Raw genomic sequence first — 7,063 nt, 5'->3', positions numbered from 1 at the left:
GCTCCGACTTCGTGCACGCCATGGTGCCCACCGCGGCGAAGGTGCACGCGAGGTGCGCACCCGGGGCAAACCGGGCTCCGACTTCGTGCACGCCGCACCTTGGAGCACACTTCGGAGCGCTCCTTGGTGCGCACCATGGTGCCCACCAGGGCGCGCAACCCAGCCAAGGTGTGCGCACCAAGGTGCACGCGAGGTGCGCACCCGGGGCAAACCGGGGTCCGACTTCGTGCACGCCGCACCTTGGAGCACACATCGGAGCGCTCCCAGGTTCGCACCAGCGTTGCGCACCTTTGATGCGCTGCCTTCACTAATTTCCAGAAAAGGCAAAAAAAAACGATATTTTAAAATTTCCGTTCTGAAAGATAGTGAAAAAAACGGAACGCGGGTGCCATCTTGAGCCCTTCCTGGTGCGCAGCCCAGGCAAGTTGTGCGCACCAAGGTGCCCACCCTGGCGGAGGTGCGCGCCCGGGGCAAACCGGGCTCCGACTTCGTGCACTGCATGGTGCCCACCAAGGCGCGCAACCCAGCCAAGGTGCCCACCGCAGCGAAGGTGCACGCGAGGTGCACACCCGGGGCAAACCGGGCTCCGACTTCGTGCACGCCGCACCTTGGAGCACACTTCAGAGCGCTCCTTGGTGCGCACCAGGGCGCGCAACCCAGCCGAGGTGCCCACCCCGGCGAAGGTGCACGCGAGGTGCGCACCCGGGGCAAACCGGGCTCCGACTTCGTGCACGCCATGGTGCCCACCGCGGCGAAGGTGCGCACCCGGGGCAAACCGGGCTCCGACTTCGTGCACGCCGCACCTTGGAGCACACTTCGGAGCGCTCCTTGGTGCGCACCATGGTGCCCACCAGGCCGCGCAACCCAGCCAAGGTGTGCGCACCAAGGTGCACGCGAGGTGCGCACCCGGGGCAAACCGGGGTCCGACTTCGTGCACGCCGCACCTTGGAGCACACATCGGGGCGCTCCCGGGTTCGCACCGGCGTTGCGCACCGTGGTGGGCACCTCGGAGCACACCAAGGTGGGCAGCGAGGTGCGCACCTTTGATGCGATGCCTTCACTAATTTCCATAAAAGGCAAAAAAAAAATGAGATTTTAAAATTTCCGTTTTGAAAGATAGTGAGAAAAAGGGAATGCTGGTGCCATCTTGAGCCCGCCCTGGTGCGCAGCCCAGCCAAGGTTTGCGCACCAAGGTGCCCACCCTGGCGAAGGTGCGCGCCCGGGCAATTAACCCAACTTCCAACTTCGCGCGCGCCAGGGTGGGAGCGCACCCAACAACCGGGCCTGGGAAGAGCCAATGCGAGAAACCCCACCAAACTCTCTGACAAAAAAAGAGGGGGCGCTCCAGTAACCCCGCTTCGGAGCGCACCCTGGGCAAACCCAGCCAAGGTGCCCACCCCGGCCAAGGTGCAGGCGAGGTGCGCACCCGGGGCAAACCGGGCTCCGACAACGTGCACGCCGCACCTTGGAGCACACTTCGTAGCGCTCCCGGGTGCGCACCTCAGAGCACACCAAGGTGGGCAGCGAGGTGCGCACCTTTGATGCGCTGCCTTCACTAATTTCCAGAAAAGGCAAAAAAAAAAGGAGATTTTAAAATTTCCGTTTTGAAAGATAGTGAAAAAAACGGAACGCGCGTGCCATCTTGAGCCCGCCCTGGTGCGCAGCCCAGGTAAGGTGCCACCCTGGCAAAGGTGCGCACCCGGGCAATTAACCCTACTTCCGACTTCGTGCGCGCCAGGGTGGCAACCGGGCCTCGGAAGAGCCAATGCGAGAAACCCCACCAAACGCTCCGACAAAAAAAGAGGCGGCGCTCCAATAACCCCGCTTCGGAGCGCAGCCGGGGCAAACCAAGCCAAGGTGCCCACCCCGACGAAGGTGCACGCGAGGTGCGCACCCGGGGCAAACCGGGCTCCGACAACGTGCACGCAACACCTTGGAGCACACTTCGAAGCACTCCCGGGTGCCCACCGGCGTTGCGCACCGTGGTGGGCAGCGAGGTGCGCACCTTTGATGCGCTGCCTTCACTAATTTCCAGAAAAAGGCAAAAAAAAATGAGATTTTAAAATTTCCGTTTTGAAAGATAGTGAAAAAAAAGGAACGCGGGTGCCATCTTGAGCCCGCCCTGGTGCGCAGCCCAGGCAAGGCATGCGCACCAAGGTGCCCACCCGAGGTGCACACCCGGGGCAAACCGGGCTCCGACTTCGTGCAGGCCGCACCTTGGAGCACACTTCGGAGCGCTCCTTGGTGCGCACCATGGTGCCCACCAGGGCGCACCCGGGGCAAACCGGGCTCCGACTTTGTGCACGCCGCACCTTGGAGCACACATCGGAGCGCTCCCAGGTTCGCACCAGCGTTGCGCACCTTTGATGCGCTGCCTTCACTAATTTCCAGAAAAGGCAAAAAAAAACGATATTTTAAAATTTCCGTTCTGAAAGATAGTGAAAAAAACGGAACGCGGGTGCCATCTTGAGCCCTTCCTGGTGCGCAGCCCAGGCAAGTTGTGCGCACCAAGGTGCCCACCCTGGCGGAGGTGCGCGCCCGGGGCAAACCGGGCTCCGACTTCGTGCACTGCATGGTGCCCACCAAGGCGCGCAACCCAGCCAAGGTGCCCACCGCAGCGAAGGTGCACGCGAGGTGCGCACCCGAGGTGCACACCCGGGGCAAACCGGGCTCCGACTTCGTGCACGCCGCACCTTGGAGCACACTTCAGAGCGCTCCTTGGTACGCACCAGGGCGCGCAACCCAGCCAAGGTGCTCACCCCGGCGAAGGTGCACGCGAGGTGCGCACCCGGGGCAAACCGGGCTCGGACTTCGTGCACGCCGCACCTTGGAGCACACATCGGAGCGCTCCCGGGTTCGCACCAGCATTGCGCACCTTTGATGCGCTGCCTTCACTAATTTCCAGAAAAGGCAAAAAAAAGAAAAAAATGAGATTTTAAAATTTCCGTTTTGAAAGATAGTGAAAAAAACGGAACGCGGGTGCCATCTTGAGCCCGCCCTGGTGTGCAGCCCAGGCAAGTTGTGCGCACCAAGGCACCCACCCTGGCCAAGGTGGGTCACGGGGTGGGTCCTAGGGTGGGTAACGGGGTGGGTACTAAGGTGCGTGCCAAGGTGGGTCATAGGGTGGGTGCCAAGGTGGGCACCAGGGTGGGTGTGCACCAACCCTAGCCAGGGTAGGTCACGGGGTGGTTGTCGGGGTGGGCGTCAAGGAGCCAAGATGGGTGGCAAGTAGCCAAGTTGCGTGCCAAGGTGGGTGTCGGGGTGGGTGCCAAGGATCCAAGGTGGGTGCCAAGGAACCAAGGTGGGTGTCTGGGTGGGTGCCGAGGTGGGAGCCAGGGTGGGTCCCAAGGTGAGTGCAAAGGTGGGTGCCAGGGTCAAGGTGAGTGCCAATGTGGGTTCCAAGGTGCCAGGGTCAGGGTGAGTGCCAATGTGGGTTCAAAGGTGCTAAGTTGGGTGCGAGGTTGGGTGCGAGGGTGGGTGGGTGCCAAGGTGTGCTAGGTGGAAGCCCGGGTGGGTCGGCATCCCATGGGTGTCGAGTTGGGTGCCTGATGGGTGCTTCTTGTCAAGTTTTAGTCGCCGGGACTCATTTCGAGCCTTAGAGGTCGTTTCTTGTCCGGTTGCCCTGTCTTCGACCTGGGAACCCAATTTTGGTCCTCGGGTCCCATTTTTTTTTGTCTCGCATCCCACTTTTGGCCTGTGGCCTTTTCGGGGTCGATTCTCGTTTTGGGCATCAGAGCATGTTTCTTCTCCTAAAACCCAATATTTGTTTATTAAGTCTCGGAACACATTTTTGTTCTCGTGGACCCATCATGGGTCTTGGAACGCATTTGTGGTCCTTGGGTCCCATTTTGCATCCCGAAACTTGTGTTTTGGTGCTTGATCCCTATTTTGGGTGCCCACCTTGCACCAAGTGCGCACCCGGGGCAAACCGAGCGCCTTGGTGCACCGGGGCAAGATCGAGCGTGCACCCGAGGCGCCCCGAACATGCACCAAGGTGCACTCGGCCCACATGTGAGCGCAGGTCGTTGCGCCCGAGGTGGTGTGTGGGCACCGCGTTGCAGACGGGACACTGCACGCACACGACGCCCCCTCCAGGTGCACGCACGTAGGCCGGGCCGGGTGCACACCCGACACCCTAGCAAGGTGCGCGCACCCGGGCAGGGCTCACACTTGGCGAACGGGGCGCACTTCGCGAGGGAGGGTGTGCACCTCGACGGGGGTGGGTGGCCGGGGTGGATTCGCACGTGGGTCGCGGTTTGCTAAGTACACACTGCGACAAGCTCATAACGGGTGCGATCATACCAGCGTTAGTGCACCGGATCCCATCAGAACTCCGCAGTTAAGCGCGCTTGGGCCGGAGTAGTACTGGGATGGGTGACCTCCCGGGAAGTCCCGGTGTTGCACCCTTTTTTAGTTTTTCGCCGGGCGTCGCAATGCTATTTGAATAAACCTTTTGCCCGTTTGCGTTCTCGTCGGGGCCGGGCCGGGCCGGGGTGCGCTGCCCGCACTACCGCGCGCGCGGGGGCGACACCGAGCGCGCACCCGAGGCGCCCCGAGCACACAGGCCACGGTGCAACCCGGGCGTTGTGCGCGCACCCCGGTGCGCCCGAGGTGCTGCGCGCGCACCCAGGTGAAATCGGTGTGCACCTCGGCCAGTGCGCGCTCGGTCGAGTCGCGCACGTTGGCCAAGGTGCACGGTGATGTTTCTTACTCTAAGGTTCCGCACCAGACGCCCGGGACAGGTGAGCGAAGCTGGGCGGGGCCGGGTGCGCGGCCGGGGCAGGTGCACGCAGCTGGAGAGAGCTTTGGAGCACACTTCGGAGCGCACCAATGATGCGCTCCATTCAAAAGTTTCCTGAAAAGGCAAAAAAAGTTGAGATTATAGAATTTCCCACTTGAGAGATTGTAAAAAAAAAAAATTTAAAATGAAGGAAACGCGGGTGCCAAGGTGTGCGCAGCCCAGCCAAGGTGTGCGCACCAAGGCGCCCACCCTGGCGAAGGTGCACGCAAGGTGCGCACCCGAGGCAAACCGGACAATTAACCCAACTTTCGACTTCGCGCGCACCTTGGAGCGCACTTCGGAGCGCTCCTTGGTGCGCACCAATCTTGGGCACCTCGGAGTGCACCATGGCGCCCACCAAGGTGCGCACCCGGGGCAAACCGAGCTCCGACTTCGTGCGCACCTTGGAGCGCACGAAAGGTGCGCACCATGGCGCCCACCAAGGTGCGCAGCCCAGCCAAGGCGTGCGCATCAAGGTGCGCACCCTGGCGAAGGTGCGCACCCGGGGCAAACCGAGCTCCGACTTCGTGCGCACCTTGGAGCGCACAAAAGGTGCGCAACCCAGCCAAGGTGTGCGCACCCCGGTCAAACCGAGCTCCGAATCGTGCGCACCAGAGGTGCACGCCATCGTGCGCACCTTGGAGCACACTTCGGAGCCCTCCTTGGTGCGCGCCGATGTTGCGCACCTCGGAGCGCACCCGGGGAAAACAATGCAATTAACCCGACTTTCGACTTCGTGGGCACCTCGGAGCGCTCTCGGGTTCGCACCTCGGAGCACACCGAGGTGCCCACCCTGGCGAAGGTGCACGCGAGGTGCGCACCCGGGGCAAACCGGGCTCCGACTTCGTGCACGCCGCACCTTGGAGCACACTTCGGAGCGCTCCTTGGTGCGCACCAGGGCGCGCAACCCAGCCGAGGTGCCCACCCCGGCGAAGGTGCACGCGAGGTGCGCACCCGGGGCAAACCGGGCTCCGACTTCGTGCACGCCATGGTGCCCACCGCGGCGAAGGTGCACGCGAGGTGCGCACCCGGGGCAAACCGGGCTCCGACTTCGTGCACGCCGCACCTTGGAGCACACTTCGGAGCGCTCCTTGGTGCGCACCATGGTGCCCACCAGGGCGCGCAACCCCGCCGAAGGTGCACGCGAGGTGCGCACCCGGGGCAAACCGGGCTCCGACTTCGTGCACGCCGCACCTTGGAGCACACTTCGGAGCGCTCCTTGGTGCGCACCATGGTGCCCACCAGGGCGCGCAACCCCGCCGAAGGTGCACGCGAGGTGCGCACCCGGGGCAAACCGGGCTCCGACTTCGTGCACGCCATGGTGCGCACCGCGGCGAAGGTGCGCACCCGGGGCAAACCGGGCTCCGACTTCGTGCACGCCGCACCTTGGAGCACACTTCGGAGCGCTCCTTGGTGCGCACCAGGGCGCGCAACCCAGCCGAGGTGCCCACCCCGGCGAAGGTGCACGCGAGGTGCGTACCCGGGGCAAACCGGGCTCCGACTTCGTGCACGCCGCACCTTGGAGCACACTTCGGAGCGCTCCTTGGTGCGCACCATGGTGCCCACCAGGCCGCGCAACCCAGCCAAGGTGTGCGCACCAAGGTGCACGCGAGGTGCGCACCCGGGGCAAACCGGGGTCCGACTTCGTGCACGCCGCACCTTGGAGCACACATCGGGGCGCTCCCGGGTTCGCACCGGCGTTGCGCACCGTGGTGGGCACCTCGGAGCACACCAAGGTGGGCAGCGAGGTGCGCACCTTTGATGCGATGCCTTCACTAATTTCCATAAAAGGCAAAAAAAAAACGAGATTTTAAAATTTCCGTTTTGAAAGATAGTGAGAAAAAGGGAATGCTGGTGCCATCTTGAGCCCGCCCTGGTGCGCAGCCCAGCCAAGGTGTGCGCACCAAGGTGCCCACCCTGGCGAAGGTGCGCGCCCGGGCAATTAACCCAACTTCCAACTTCGCGCGCGCCAGGGTGGGAGCGCACCCAACAACCGGGCCTGGGAAGAGCCAATGCGAGAAACCCCACCAAACGCTCTGACAAAAAAAGAGGGGGCGCTCCAGTAACCCCGCTTCGGAGCGCACCCTGGGCAAACCCAGCCAAGGTGCCCACCCCGGCCAAGGTGCAGGCGAGGTGCGCACCCGGGGCAAACCGGGCTCCGACAACGTGCACGCCGCACCTTGGAGCACACTTCGTAGCGCTCCCGGGTGCGCACCTCAGAGCACACCAAGGTGGGCAGCGAGGTGCGCACCTTTGATGCGCTGCCTTCACTAATTTCCAGAA

At 63.2% G+C, this 7,063-nt stretch overlaps 1 non-coding gene across 1 annotated transcript; it reads left to right on the top strand.

Moving 5' to 3' along the window:
• The first annotated feature begins 4,288 nt into the window (after positions 1-4,288).
• LOC131868792 (5S ribosomal RNA) lies at positions 4,289-4,407 on the top strand. The gene has a single exon (XR_009367224.1). It is a non-coding gene; the product is annotated as a 5S ribosomal RNA (ribosomal RNA).
• The last annotated feature ends 2,656 nt before the right edge of the window (positions 4,408-7,063 follow it).

The sequence above is a fragment of the Cryptomeria japonica genome, unplaced genomic scaffold, assembly GCF_030272615.1.
Source record: "Cryptomeria japonica unplaced genomic scaffold, Sugi_1.0 HiC_scaffold_220, whole genome shotgun sequence".
NCBI classification, from domain to species: domain Eukaryota; kingdom Viridiplantae; phylum Streptophyta; class Pinopsida; order Cupressales; family Cupressaceae; genus Cryptomeria; species Cryptomeria japonica.
The sequence above is the reverse complement of the archived record's forward strand: the minus strand, read 5'-3'. Positions and strand labels throughout refer to the sequence as shown.